The 15,238-nt window shown below is 40.0% G+C and overlaps 1 protein-coding gene across 4 annotated transcripts in view; it reads left to right on the forward strand.

Annotated features, from left to right (window-relative positions):
• The window catches only part of SNTG1 (syntrophin gamma 1), a 480,938-nt gene that overhangs the window by 280,917 nt on the left and 184,783 nt on the right, over positions 1 to 15,238 (forward strand). The window lies entirely within an intron of this gene.

Here is a 15,238-nt window from a genome sequence, read left to right on the forward strand (position 1 = left end):
AGTCTATTAGTACCTTTTTTTAACAGTATGTGCTCACTTTGTGTCTCTGTGTCACATTTTGGTGGTACTTGGCAATATTTCAAATGTTTTCGCTATTATTGTATTTTACGGTAATCTGTGATCAGTGATTTTGGATGTTACTATTGTCATTGTTTTGTGGCACCATGAGTTGTGCCCATGCAAGACTGTGAGTTTAATTGGTAAACGCTGTGTGTTCTGACTGCTCCACTGGCAAGCTGTTCCCCATCTCTCTCCCTCTCCTCCAGACTTCCTGTTCCTGACATGCAACAATATTTGAATTAGGCCAAATAATAACCCTACAACGGTCTCTAAGTGTTTAGATTTTAAGGTTCCCATCTTTATTATTTATTTATTTGTTGGTTGGTTTATTTTATCTTTTTTAAGCTAAGCCTTCAGTTCTCTTGGAGCCAAACCAATACTTGAAAGGGATGTGCTGCTGGGCTGGAGATTGTGTGATGGTTTACTGTGTACTTCGTCACATAGAAGTTTTCTTGAGGTTGGCAGGTGACCTAGCGTCAGTCTAACCTGTTCTGACCCATTATTCTAACAGAGAAGTCTTATCCTAACACAGGAAGGTTTGGTGGCAAGCGTTCTCACAGCTCTTAAATTCTTGACTCGTACCCACCAATTTTTGTGGCTTGTCTTTGGCTTCCAAGATCCGCATTAGCAATAGCCTTTATCTACACAAAACAAGACAAACAAGCTCATGCACCTTGACACACCACCAGCAATTCCCAGCAATGAACCATCAGAGCCCAGTAAGTGGGGACTGGGGAGGGGACCTGGAGAAAGGGGTTCCAGACGACTGGGAAACGCAGGCTGAACCCAGGGCCGGGGACTGGGGTTCTGGATGGAGCCCCTTGCCTGCTCAAGCTGGCCCGCTGAGCCCTGGACGGAAAGGCGGATCAGACACCGAGTTAGGAGCCGAGAACTCAGAAACTGTGATGAAGACAGTGAGCGCGAAGGCACCTCCGGGACCACGTCTGTGCTCGTCATCGTCCCCAAAGCCTTCAGAGCCTCCTCTGCTCCTGCGCGGGCACCAAACCTGATAAATAGCGAAAACCAGCGGAGTACATTTAAAGAGCTGATGGGCTTTATTCAAAAGTTCATGAATTGGGTGGCACCCCATCTGGCAAATAGAAAGGCGCTCCACTGAGCTGCAGAAGGGGAAAGGTTTTTAAAGGCGGAATGGGGGAAGAAAAAGGAAGTTATTAACAAAGAATGCTTTGTTTCAGGGCAGGTCACCCTCCTAAGGGGACTTTTAGGGGTCCATGCGGGAGGAGTACTGTCTAGCCCTGAGCAGCGAATTCCAGGTGGAGTGGTTAAACCACGCGATAGTCCTGGGAGAGACTGAAACTGCACTTAGGTTAAGTGTCTGGTGACGTGAGCTTAGCACAAGGGACTCCATTTGGGCCTGTTGTCCCCTTTGCAATAGGTGATGTTAAATTGAATTTGACAGAACAATTTTATCATAAAACAGGAAGTTTTAAAGTTTATCATGGATTGTGCAATGACATTGAGGACATCACCTTAGCAGTGTTGTCATGTATGATTTCAGAAGAAAACTACAGCGAGTGTCCTACAGGCAGCTCCCTGGATCCCCTAGACATCTGTAGTGGCTTAGCGGGTAGATTTAATTTGTAGCTTATTAACAGACTTATTTCGGAGTGTCTTGTTGGGGTGAATAGTGCTGAACTTGAGCTTCCACCACACTTGTCACTAACATCCTGTGGATTCACACCGGGTCCTGAGTCAACAGGCACCTGCCAGCTAAAGAAAATGGGCGTTCTGCAGACTGTTAACTGTTCCTCTGTCACAGACCATTTAAATTCTCCTGGATCATGGTGCTGGCTGTCAAGGCTGATTAGATTGTTCCCATGGGGTTGCCCTTTCTTTCTTTCAGTTAATAAAAGAGTAGTGGTCAATTTCTTTCTTCCTTCCTTTCTTTCCTTCTCTTCCTTTCTTTCCTTCCCTTCCTTCCTTCCTTCCTTCCTTCTTTCTTTCTCCTTTTTTTTTTTTGGAAAAGATATATTACATATATATGTTACATATATATATACACATATGTTACACATATCAGAATGATACAGAGCAATTGTCCCTCAGGTAGAAATGTGAAAGCTTCAGTTACTATAAGAGGAAGAAATCACCTTCCCTTGTGCTCAGAAATTGAATGTTCAGCCCCTGTCAGTCTCCTGAGTGACCCGCCCCCTAAGTCAGAGGAAACTGTGTCTTTCCCCGGGATATTATCTCTTTCAATGCTGCCCTGAAGGAACATCAGATTTAGCCAAGGCTGGTTTTAAATGTTGGCAAAATATTTTTAGAAGGCCAGTGAGACTAAAATCAATATGAGATGGCCGCATATTTCATCACAGAGACACCAGTTTCAAAGGTGTTGCCAGTAAAAGATAAGAAAATCTTGGAGATTAAAGTCTAAATATGGCAGAACTACCAGATATATAGCGTCAATATAATCTGTAGAGTTCTAATGAGCGTCGTTAGGATTTAGAATCAACAAAGTTAAGCAACTTCCTTTAGTTTTCCTTGTGGGAGAATACGTGCAGTTAGTAATCCCACATGTGAAACCGTAATTTCCTGAAGGCAATGTTAAGAGAAGCTAATATCTGCCTTTCGCGATAAGAGTCAGTGTTCACTCACATGTGATGGGATGGAATGGGACGGGATGGGATGCAGAGAAGTCGGGGGTGAGGTTCATTATCTGTGGAAAATTTGATCAGGAGAGAGATTGTAGCTACAGTAGGCTGTGTGCTCACTGGGGTGGATTCTCACCAGGTCATCTAAGATGGATGGTGTGTGTAGCCTCAGATTTTTTTTCTCTTTTTTCCCATCAAAGAGCCATTTAACACAGAAATCAGAATCTGTGAACATACACACACACGCACAACATACACATTATATATATTTTTCAAATTTAAAAAAGAAATCTCAATGCCAACAAGTACCTATTAGAACATGCAATACAATTTGATCTATTCTAAGTAAATATATTTGATTTTTCCCCAATCAGTTTTAGAGGTAAAAAGATTCATTAGTAAGTAAAATTAAAACAGAAGCTATCGGCTTAATCCTGATGTTTTTTACATTTGATTCTATATTTATGAATGAAGCAATGAAGGGTATTTTATGTGTCTGCTTCTCCTTTTAACCTGTTTCTGTTTTGGAGACAGCCATTCCAAAAATGCTGCTAATAAGATTAGGAAAGGAGAGGGTATGGATACTTCTAAAAATTAAGAAAAAAAAAAATAGTTATAGGTAGGTCACTGTGGTCTAGCTCACTGTGATTTTATAAAAGAAGGATGAACGAAGGATGATCTTGAACCTAGGATGCTTTCCCTGTTGTTGTCAGAGGAGTTGCTAACTTCACAAGACAGTGCTGGAACCCTTCTCTCCTGTTCCCTGTGTGGTGTTTGTTTTTTCCAACAGTCAACAGTCCCCTCTGGGGCCACTGATGCTCCTAAATTCCCCAGGGCTTAAGCTGCAGTAGATGAGGAGGTCCTGGAAGGAAGACTAGTTCCAGTAAAGATGTTGTCTCCAGACGCCTGGTGTTGGCCACATGGGGATGGTCCCTCAGTGGCAGCAGTTGTGATAGGTCACCGGCAACAGCAGTGATGCCCTGGCAACAACGAGGTCATGATGCTGGCAGCTCCTGGGATGGTGACACACAGACCAGATGCAGTAGACAGTCTGGTGTTATTAGTTGAAGAATCTTCCAAATGAAAAAGAAAATGAATGATGATATTTACCCCAAGAACAATAATGGTAAAGAAATGGGAGAAGTACACCTTATAAACTGAACTAATGTTTCTCACGAGATCGTCGTTAGGTATACAATGTACATAAAGGATATTAAGGACACTATGTTTAACATGCTTTGTAAAATGCAGATTTTTAAAGGCATTTATCTATCCTGCACCGTAAGTTTTATTTTACCCTCAAAACAACTTTAACAGAAGATTTGCTTCTTACATATAAAGCAAATTTATTGACAAGTCTTAAATCTTTCATTTTTAGAACAAAAATATCATTTCTTTATTATATTACTTTTGAAGTTTATTGCCACTGAGTCTTTGTAAGAAACATCCAATTGTATGCCTAAATATATTATAATGATTACATGCACAATTACTGAAATAAAAGTATGTAAGAATAATAACAAACACTTTCTTTGAAATAGTGAATGAAATGCTTGAATAGACAGAATAACAAGTCATCACCATAATACATACTGAGTTAGTCTTCTAATTTATAAATCCTATTATGGTTGTCATACTTTGGACATACACATAATAGATTTTGCCGCCTTAATAACCATGGCTTCTCAATCCAGATTGCTAATTTATTTGGTTTGAAATGTAGTTTATCTGCCAACTGGGATCAGCCTACAGTCACCAATCTGGGTGTGTCCCTTATTAATAGTATATTTTTAAATCCCTATTATTTTATGTTTAGCATTTTCAAATAACTCATGCAATAAAATCATTTTTCCTTTATTAATCTTAATACTTACAACTTATATGCACAGAGGTGGTCTTCTGGATTGTTGCTCACTCTTTGAGAATCTCTCTACTACCGAATTATCCAAGAAAGGAATGCATTCTCGTAGGAAAAGTGATGTGCGTTGTCACAGGTGAGGATTAAGGACTGACGTACATGAGACCAGCCCCGCCTGCCAAGTGGCTGTGCGTCCGCATCAACAGACAGAGCACGGGGGGTGTTGGCATTAGACCAGCTCTAGGCCAGATTGTTCCACTTACATATTTATAGAAATGAATTTTTATAGCATATAATTTGAACTCACAGAACAAGAAGGATATGGTCACCCATGTGCCCATCACCAGTTTAAGAAGGAAAATGTTACCCTTCACTCTGAAGCCTCCCCTGCCCTCACTGATGCCCTTTCTTCTTTCCATAAAAAAAAAAACAAAAAAAAAACTGTTTTGCATTTTGTGTTTCTAATCTTCTTAATTTTAAGTTGGTTTACTACATATAAATAATATAAATCTTTCCCTAAGCTTGCTCTATCTATCATGTATCTATCTATCTATCTATCTCACATTGTGTGTGTTTGTGTATATGTATATGTACAGAATATTATCTATCTATCTATCTGCCTATGTTCAATGTATGTATGTAGATAATTGGTAGATAGATATTTAAAATGTTTTGTTTGGTGGTTTTTCTTTCTTTATCTTGTAAGAAGATTGACATTTTGCTTTATTTTATTATACATTGTTCCCCCAACTGTCAGGTTGAGGTAGAGTTTTGGAAAGTCTACCATCTGTCTACTTACGCTTTCTTTGTAGGGAGCCTGACCCTTCTTTCAAGAGCACTGGATATTTAGGAATCCCCACCTGTGGTGACCTGCAGTTTCACTGTGATGCAACTGTGAAGATTTATTTTTATTGACTTTGCACGGGAGTCAGGAATTATGAGGATTTATGCATTTCTTCAATTCAGAGCAGTCATCAATCATTTAAGAAACTTCTGCTTATCTCCCTGTCTCTGTTCTTCCGTCCGGTCCTGATCTGTAGGTGGGCGTTACGTCAGCCCCTGAGTCTTCACTCTCTTCTGTTGTTCACACTCTGCGCCCGATGGTCTGGCCTTGGAGGCCAGACGGCAACTCCCTCTGCTTTCCTTTCAGTTCAGGAACTCTCTCTCTGGTTAGATTTAGTCTGTTGCTTAAACTATGTATTGAAGTTCTGATTCTGGAAACTTTTTTTGCTTCTAGAAGTTCTATTCTGTCCCATTTTATATTTGATGCATAATATTTGATATCACTATCATACGTTTGATACCTCCTCCTGTTCTATTCATCATTCTAAAACTCCTACTTACATGGTGCGTCTGGAATTCTAGGATCTGCAGTCTCTACAGAACCTAATCTGCCACTTGTTCCTTGTTTGTCTGTTTGCTGTTCTCCTGACTCACTCGCTGTGCTCTGCGAATTTTCACCCTGAGTTCATGTCCTTTGGTGCTCTGTGGGAATTTCTTGGGTTTGGCTCTACAATGTGTTACAAAGACAGAATTCTCATTTTCATTTGCTTTTTCAAGGTGCCTGAGGATACTGGCGACCCAGGTATTCTTTCAACTAAAGTCTCCACTGGGGATTCGAGACCACACAGGTAGACTGAATCTCATCTCAAACCCACATGTAGACCAATTCATGGTTACAAATTCTCAGGAGAATTAGCTTTTAAATCTTTCATCCAGAGCCAAATTCAAAATGGGCAAATAGTGGTGGAAATGTTCCTTCTTGCACACACCACGAGCCACTGCTCCCCTCCCTGGTCCCTCCAGCCCTGGGCCCGTGGTGGATGCCATCAGGTCACAGTTTGGGTGGAACCTTCTCACCTATCAGGACACAATTAGTCTTCCTTTCTGACAACCGTGAAATTTTTTTCTTCTTATTGCCCTGGTTACACTTTGACATTATTTTGTGTTTGTGTGCCTTATTTTATTCATCATTTTGTTGTGTGTTATCCTAGAGAAAGAATTCAGTATATCTGACTCCAAAGAGTGTCAGAACCAAGGTTAATTGTGTGTGTGTGTGTTATGGTGGAAAATCTATTGGCTCTAAAATCAGACGGACCTGGCTTGTCATCTCATCCTGGCCATTTGCTAGCTTTGTGACCCTGTGTGAGTTAACTTCCTTCTCTGAATCTCGGTTCCTGTGAGTGAGAAGGAGAGAACATCTAATTTACAGAATTGGCTGTGACAGCGTTGAATGTGACCACATTACCGTAGAAGATTGTAGAAGTGAAAAATACAGCCTGGGTCCCTTCTTCCCGCTTTCTGCTTTCTGACCATTTCTAACTTGTATTCCTCTCAGTTCTATAACCTCACGTGAGGTCATAGTTGTTTCCTAACATAACTGATGGACCACTGATCTGGATATTTGTCCCTTTCTCTAATTCACTTTGCCTCTAATGATTATCCTGGATGAGCAATTTAAACTGGATAAGTAATCTTTCTGTATAATATTAGAAAACAAAACTTCTCACCTCAGAAGAATCATTCTGTGAGTCAGTCCTTTTTAGATGCAAAGGAGTTTCATTATTATTGCTTCAAACCAAAGTGCTCTTAATATGGTATTAGTGAAAAGGAGCCTAAGGATATTCTAAAGTTTATAGGTTTATGAAGGTTATATTGCTTCATATAAATTATTTTAATTAAATTTGTAATACTTCAATGAAATTAAACATAGATTGACAGACTAAAATTTGCATTGTTCTGGAAATGAAGACTCATACAAACTAGGTGAAATGAAATAGATAATAAAGTGAAAATAAGGCCTATATTATTTATGTAAATACTATCCTACATGTTTAACATAATAGATTAAATAGTGAAAGTTTTGGTCAAAACTGTCATTTTTGGGCTTCCCTGGTGGCGCAGTGGTTGAGAATCTGCCTGCCAATGCAGGGGACACGGGTTCGAGCCCTGGTCTGGGAAGATCCCACATGCCGCGGAGCAACTAAGCCCGTGAGCCACAATTACTGAGCCTGCGCGTCTGGAGCCTGTGCTCCGCAACAAGAGAGGCCGCGATAGTGAGAGGCCCGCGCACCGCGATGAAGAGTGGACCCCGCTTGCCGCAACTAGAGAAAGCCCTCACACAGATACGAAGACCCAACACAGCCAAAAAATAAATAAATAAATAAATAAATTTATATTAAAAAAAAACTGTCATTTTTGTCATTGGTATATTTATTATTTTTCTCCCTTGGAACTGACTTCATCAGTTGTTTTGTACCACAGATAGAGAAATCTGCTGTTTAGAAATATGTTGTCTCCTCCACCCTGCCCTGGAGAAGTACCGGAGGAGGCCTTGTGGAAAGTCGGGATTTACTGCAGCACGTTGATGATGAGACCACGGTGGAGGCCTCTCAGGGAGCAGTGGCCAGACAGCCCTGCACTTCCCACCCAGGCTCCTGTCAGCGGAGGCTTGGAGCAGCTGGAAGTTTCCCACCTAGACCAGCAGTAACAAGGAAATTCTCACCTCCAATAAGAAAAGACAATCAACAGATGCCAACCTTGAAATGTCACAGATGTTACAATTATCTAACAAGGATTGGGAAGTAGCTGTCATAAAATGGTTTCATGTCTGTTACAAACAGGATTGAAACAAATGAGAAAATAGAAAGTCTCAGCAAAAAGCAACTGGAAATTGTAGAACTGAAAACTCAACTGAAATAAAAACTCAGTGGATGGGCTCAAGAGCAGCATGGAGAGGACAGAGGAAAGCACCAATTAACTTGAAGACAGAACAATAAAAATTACCCTTTCTGAACTAAAGAGAAAAATTGGTCTGAAAAAAATAAGGGACCCATGAGACTATAATGAAAGATCCAACGTTTATATCATCAGAGTCCCAGGAAAAGAGAAAGAGGTCAGAGCTCTAACAGTGCTTGAAGAAATAATGCCTGAAAACTCCCCAAAGTTTGCAACTGACGTAAACCTAAAGAAGTGGGGCAGATCTCAAAAGGATAAACCCAAGAAACCTGTGTTAAGACACATCATAGTCAAATCCTGAAAACTAAAGACAAAGGAAAAACTTAAAAGCAGCAAGAAACAATAATACTTTAGGAATAGGGGAAAAGCCATTCAAATGATAGTAGAGTTTTCCCCAGAAACAATGGAAACTGGAAAGAAGTGGCACGGTATTTTTCAACTGCCGAAGAGAAGGAACTATTAACCCAGATTTCTATATATGCCAAAAATATCTTTCAAGGATCAATTGGAAACTTATAACTCATTAATAAAATGGGCAATAAAAAATGAGCAAAGGATTTGAATAGATGTTTTTATTACAAAGAAGATGTATAATTGGCCAATAAGGAAATGAAGAAATGCTCAACATCATTAGCCGTCAAGGAAATGTATATCAAGACCACAATGAGGTACACTTTATATCCACTAGGATGTTTATAATCAAAAAGACAGATAAGAACAAGTGGTCCTAAAGATGTGGAGAAGCTGGGATCCTCGGACAATGCTGGTGAGAACGTAGAATGTCCAGCTTCACTGGTACAGCCTGGCAGTCCCAGTTTTCACTCCTTGGTATATGTTCGGGAAAAATGAGCACGCATGTCCACACAGAAACTTGTCCACAGATGTTCATAGCAGCATGATTCTTAATAGCCAAATCCTATAAACACCCTAAATGTGGAGGGAGGGATAAGTAAAGTGTGGTATACCCATACAGTGGAATGTTATCTGACAATTTAAGAAACGAAGTATTGATACATGCTACAACATGGATGAACCTTAAAAACATCGTAGTTAGAAGACAGACACAAAGGACTACATACTGTATAATTTCATTTATGTGAAATGTCCATAATAGGCAAATCCATAGAGATAGAACATAGATTAAATGCCTAAGGTTAGAATGGGGGGGAGTCAGGAGTGAGGGGTTCTAGGTACATTTTGGAATATTGAATACAAATGTTCTAAAATTGATTGTGATGATGGATGCACACATCCATCATTAGTGAATCTACTAAAAGCATCGAAATTGTACACTTTAAGTGGCTGGTGTTAAGGTGTATGAATTATAGCCCTGAAGAGCCATTTTTAAAAAGACAGACAATAACCTTTGTAGATTCACTTATCTATGAGTATTTCTATATGTTAACCACCTCTATCTATATTAAGCTAAACATGGGTTCATACTGATACCTCCACGCTGTCTTCCTTGCCCATGGACTGTTCTAGCCATCCCCCTGCTTGTGTCTGTAAATTCCCACCCCACAGTGAGAAGCTGGTCCCCCCCACCCCCAGGTGCTTGTTTAATTTCAGTATGCATGCATAGCAGTGTCAGGATTGTCACTACACCCTCGCGTGGGACAGCTTCATCAAGGAGGGTCTCAGCCCGTAGCCTGTGTCTCTCAGACGCCACTCGTTTCCAAAGTCGCTCAGGCAGCTCGTTTTCCCACCCCTCTCGGAAAGGGGCTGACGCACACCTGTAATGCAGTTGGATTACTTGTCACAGTTTGCTTTGGGCCCCCTAGCTTCCTGATGTGCATATGTGAAGGTGGACTGCTTTTTCTCTGAAGTTCTATGGGGTTTGACAAATGCACAGTGTCATGTGTCCATTATTGCTGTATCATAAAGAATGGTCTCCTCGCCCTATAAATCCCTGTGCTTCATCCATTCAGCCTCTTCCCTCTGCCGGAACTCCTGGCAACCGCGAGTCATTTCCCTGTCCTTTAGTTTTGCCTTTTCAGAACGTCTTACAGATGGGATCAGAGTATATATCCTTTTCAGACTGGCTTCTTTTGCTTAGTGATATCCATTTGAGTTTTCTCCATGTCTTTTTGGAGCTGGATAGCTCATTTCTATTTATTTGTTCGTTTGTTTATTTGTTGTTCATTCTATGAATAAACAACATCTTGGTCACTTCAGTTTTTGGCAGTTATGAATAAAGCTGCTATGAACATTTGCGTGCAGCTTTTGCGTAAACATAAATTTTAAAATTAGTTGAGTAAATACCTAGCAGTGCAATTCCTGCACTGTGTTAGCTTTGTAAGAGACCCCCGAACTCTCTTTTGAATTCCCACCAGCAAGGAATGAGAATTCTTAGTGATGAGAATCCTCCCCAGCATTTGATATTGTCAACGTTTTGGGTTTTAGCCATTTTAAAAGGTGTGTAATATTATCTCATTTTTTAACCTGCAATCCTCTAATAAATTTTGTTGAGCACCTTTTCTAGAGCTTTCTTGCTAGCTGTATATTCTTTGTTGAGGTGTTTGCTCAAATATTTTGGCATTTTTAAAATTAGGCTGGTTGTTTTCTTGCTGAGTGTTGAGTTCTTTGTGTATTTTGGAAACAAGTCCCTATCAGATAGATATTTTGCAAATATTTTCTTCCAATCTGTGACTTTTTTTCATCCTCCTAACAGTATCTTCTGCAAAGCAGAAGTTTTCAATTTTAATATTTCCTAACATCAAATTTTTTCTTTTATGGACCATGCTTTTGGTGTTCCTTTTAAAAGCTCATTGCCAAACCCAAAATCATACAGGTTTTCTCCTAGAATTTTTATATAAGATTGTGATTATGTTTAGGTCTGTGATTCAGTCTGTGTTAACTTTTGTGAAAGGATAACATTCATGTTTGGATTCCTTTCTTTCTTATTTTTTTTGGGGGGGCGGTTATTGAAAGACTATCCTTTTCTCCATTGAATTGCCTTTGTTCCTTTGTCAAGATCAGTTGACTCTGTTTTTATTCTTGGTTCTATTTTTGGGCTTGCTGTTCTGTTCCAGTGATCTGTATGTTTAGTCTTCAAAAAAATTGCGCTGTCTTGATTCCTATAGCTTTATAGCAAGTCTTGAATCAGGGACCCCATGTCCTCTGGTTTGGCCCTTCTGCTTCAACTTCGTGTTGGCCATTATTCTCTCCATATAAATCTGAGAGGCAGCCTCTTGATACCCACAAACAGCTTGCTGGGATTTTTATTGGGATTGTATTGATTCCATAGATCAAGTTAGGAGGAATTGATATCTTGAAAATATTGAGTCTTCTAATCCATGAATATAAAATATCTCTCCTTGTTTATCTTGATCGTCTTTGATGTCTTTCCTCAGAGTTTTATAGTTTTCCACATAGAAAACGTTACTTGTTAGATTTATACCAAAGTATTCCCTTTTTAATGGGCTATTGTAAATGGTACTGTGATTTTAATTTCAAGTTCCAATTTTCATGGCTGATATACAGGAAAGCAGTTGACTTTTGTATATTAACTGTGTCTCCTGCGACCTTGCTGTAATTAACTGCGTATTAGTTCCATGAGATTTTTGTTGGTTCTTTGGGATTTTCTACATAGACAAAGAACAAAGGCAGTGTCCTTTCTCCCTCTCTAGCCCGCAGGCCTTTCATCCCCTATCGCTGCTCTGCCGCGCTGTAACTATAACTTCAAGCACAAGCTGAAGGTCGGTGGTGCTAAGCGGGCGTTGTGCTTGCCTCATTCCCAGTCTCTGAGGAAGAGCGTTGTTTCTGAATACGCCTTGCCTTTCTGCTCCCTATTTTTCAGTATCTTTGCTTCTTTCATCTTATTTCTCCATCTTGTCTTGGGCCTGTGTGATGGAAAAGGTGGTGGGAATCAGAGACACTTTCATTTCAGTCATGATTTGGATCTTGGCCAAGTGACTAACTCATTTGCATTTTAGTTTTTTCACTCTTAATTGGGAAAATATTGCCTACGCAGGTGGGATGTTGTGATGATTACGTGTTTGAAATGAAAATGTTTGGGGAAAAAACTCTTTATTCATTTAGCAGATGATTATCTAACTTTGATTTAGGCCCGATGCTAAATTCTAAGGATACAACTGTGAACAAGACATAGGTGCAGAACTCAGAAAACTAGTGGGAAGAAACAGTCAAGGTCACGGTGTATTTTAATAAGCAATCACGAGTGCTATGAGACCCGTAAGGGCACGTAGTATTTATTTATTTATTTATTTATTTTATTTATTTTTAATAGATCTTTATTGGAGTATAATTGCTTCACAATACTGTGTTAGTTTCTATTGCACAACAAAGCGAATCAGCCATATGCATACATATATCCCCATATCCCCTCCCTCTTGCGTCTCCCTCCCACCCTCCCTATCCCCCCTCTAGGTGGTCACAAAGCACATAGCTGGTCTCCCTGTGCTATGCGGCCGCTTCCCACCAGCCGACTATTTTACCTTCGGTAGTGTATATATGTCGGTGCTACTCTCACTTCAACCCAGCTTCCCCCTCTCACCCCGTGTCCTCAAGTCCATTCTCTATAACTACATCTTTATTCCTGCCCTGCAACTAGGTTCATCAGTACCGTTTTTTTTTTAGACTCCATATATATGTGTTAGCACACGGTATTTGTTTTTCTCTTTCTGACTTACTTCACTCTGTATGACAGACTCTAGGTCCATCCACCTCACTACAAATAACTCAACTTCGTTTCATTTTATGGCTGAGTAATATTCCACTGTATATATAAGGGCACATAGTATTTAGATTTTTGGTAATTAGAAGCTACCGTTTTATTCTTATTCCTTTTTGAGGTTTAGTTACTCTTCCTGAATTGTCAAAAAGAGCTCATGACTTTTCCTCTCTCCTTTCCTATGCATCTTCTTTGTTCCCAGCACGCAGAATCAGTACAGTTCTTCACTGCAATCTCTGGTTTCTGCCTTACTCTCACCACTCCCTCCTCTTTTTCACTGCGTATCTCAAAAACGTCCATTCCTGGGATATATAAGAGCAATGTGTTCTGTTTGGTAACATGTGTATGTTGGTTCCCATGTAGTTCAGACAGTAAACACAGAGAGTATGTCAAATATAATATTCCAGAGGGCAGGGGTGATAATAATTATGTTTTTATATAATGCAAGTTAAGCACTTCAACGTGTTGTCCATAACATGAATGAATTTAGGTGTGTGGCACAACTTCATACAGGCCAATACTACTCTTGGGCTCCATCCTTTCATTTCGTAAGGACTGGGAAGAATAAATGAAGGCTTGTCATATATATGAGTGTGTGGGAGCACGTCTCAACTGTGTGTTTTAAGAAATAAAATAACCAATTATACTTGGTTTCCCAAAGGATGGTGCCTTGTTGCTAGGCAACGTCTTTATGAAACTCACACTGTGTTAACTAAATACAGCTCCCGAGCAGCTTCCAGATACCCTCTGACTTATGAGGTGAGCAGCTGAAACAATTCATTAACATCCCTTTCTTTCCTCTGATTTTTGGGGCAGGAGGGAGACCCCGACGTGGGCAGGTGGGGAGGGGCTGGAGGGCACAGCTGACACGACGTACAGACGACCAGGAGGGTGTCAGCCGGTACCAGCTGAACAGTGGTGTGCCTTTTCATGCCTCCGGCTACCTGCAGGCACCAATTTAAAATTTTGGCTTTAAAACACGAAGTAATTCGACCTGCCCGTCTCTCCGCACTTCCTTACGAGTCAGCTAATGAAGAAGTAGCGTCTAGAGGTGGTGTCTGCATTTGCAAGAGCGTGCGTGTGTACCCGTGTGTTTAAAAAACATTAAAATAAGTGCTGCTTCTGAGCTTTTCCGCAGGTTCTGCTGACTCTTTAGTCAAACTCTTCTCTGCATCAGCAATTTTGTATCCAATTTGGAACATGTGCTAAATATTCTCCACCAAAGATTGGAAGGCAGTGTTGTACAGAACGAATAAAGGCACTGCATAGACCTTTAATAACCTGCATGCTCGCCCTTCCTTCAGAGAAAAGCAGGGCTTCAGCACGCACCCTGCGGCTCAGGAGTTTACTCACCAAATTGCCCTTGTGGCTAATGATTGCTACGGAAGATGTTCTAGAAACTTTAGGTGATACCATTTGCTATTAAAAATGCATTTGCTCTGACAGATTGAAATCTTTATTTTGAGACAGTTGATGCGGGTTTTCTGAGCTAACTGTACCCTTGGTTTTGATGCTATTTTAAGGAATCAAGTATTTATTCCTTACAGAAAAGAATTAAGAAAATAGCTGTGCCATCTAAGAACTTTAGTTTAGTTTGATAGGCAGTGGGAAAGCAGCTTGCCTGTCTGTTTGGTAAGACTGAAGACGACCATTTAATCAACTTATCCCTCTGAGTCTCCCAGTATTTGAGCTCCTCTGTGATATAGCTATTGGAATATGATGTGGATAAATATTAATTAGATATCTAAATGTGTGGAGTAACTTTTCTTTCTTCAGAAAGAAATCTATATAAAGATATATAAGAAATAATTTTATTAAATGTATTTTTCCATTGTACTTAAAATGATAAAATTTGTTTAGAATGTATTTTTTAAACTACCACAGGTGGAATACCTCAGGTGACTATTAAGTAGGGGAGTAGATAATGTAGCCAAATAAACTGAGCCTTTGTGGAGACACAGGGACCAGAAAACAAATATCTATTCCAAGTACCAGGGGAGAAGGGTGGAGTCTAAACCTTTCTAGGTAGGGGAAGGTTCAAGAAGATGAGAAGGTTATAAATAAATGGAGAATGTTATAAATAAAAGCTCTCAGCCCTTCAGCATGCCAGGAGATATGCATTATGTAGAGATGATCACCATAAAACAGTAATATTGATTTTTTTATTGGAAACTAAAGGATTTGTCCAAATGTGGCTCTTTGCGATTTTTAAGTTTCATATGCCAGTGGTTGAATGATTGGTTCCATTGTGGAAGGCAAAAAGAGGACTGCTTT

This window comes from Eubalaena glacialis, chromosome 17 (assembly GCF_028564815.1).
Source record: "Eubalaena glacialis isolate mEubGla1 chromosome 17, mEubGla1.1.hap2.+ XY, whole genome shotgun sequence".
NCBI classification, from domain to species: domain Eukaryota; kingdom Metazoa; phylum Chordata; class Mammalia; order Artiodactyla; family Balaenidae; genus Eubalaena; species Eubalaena glacialis.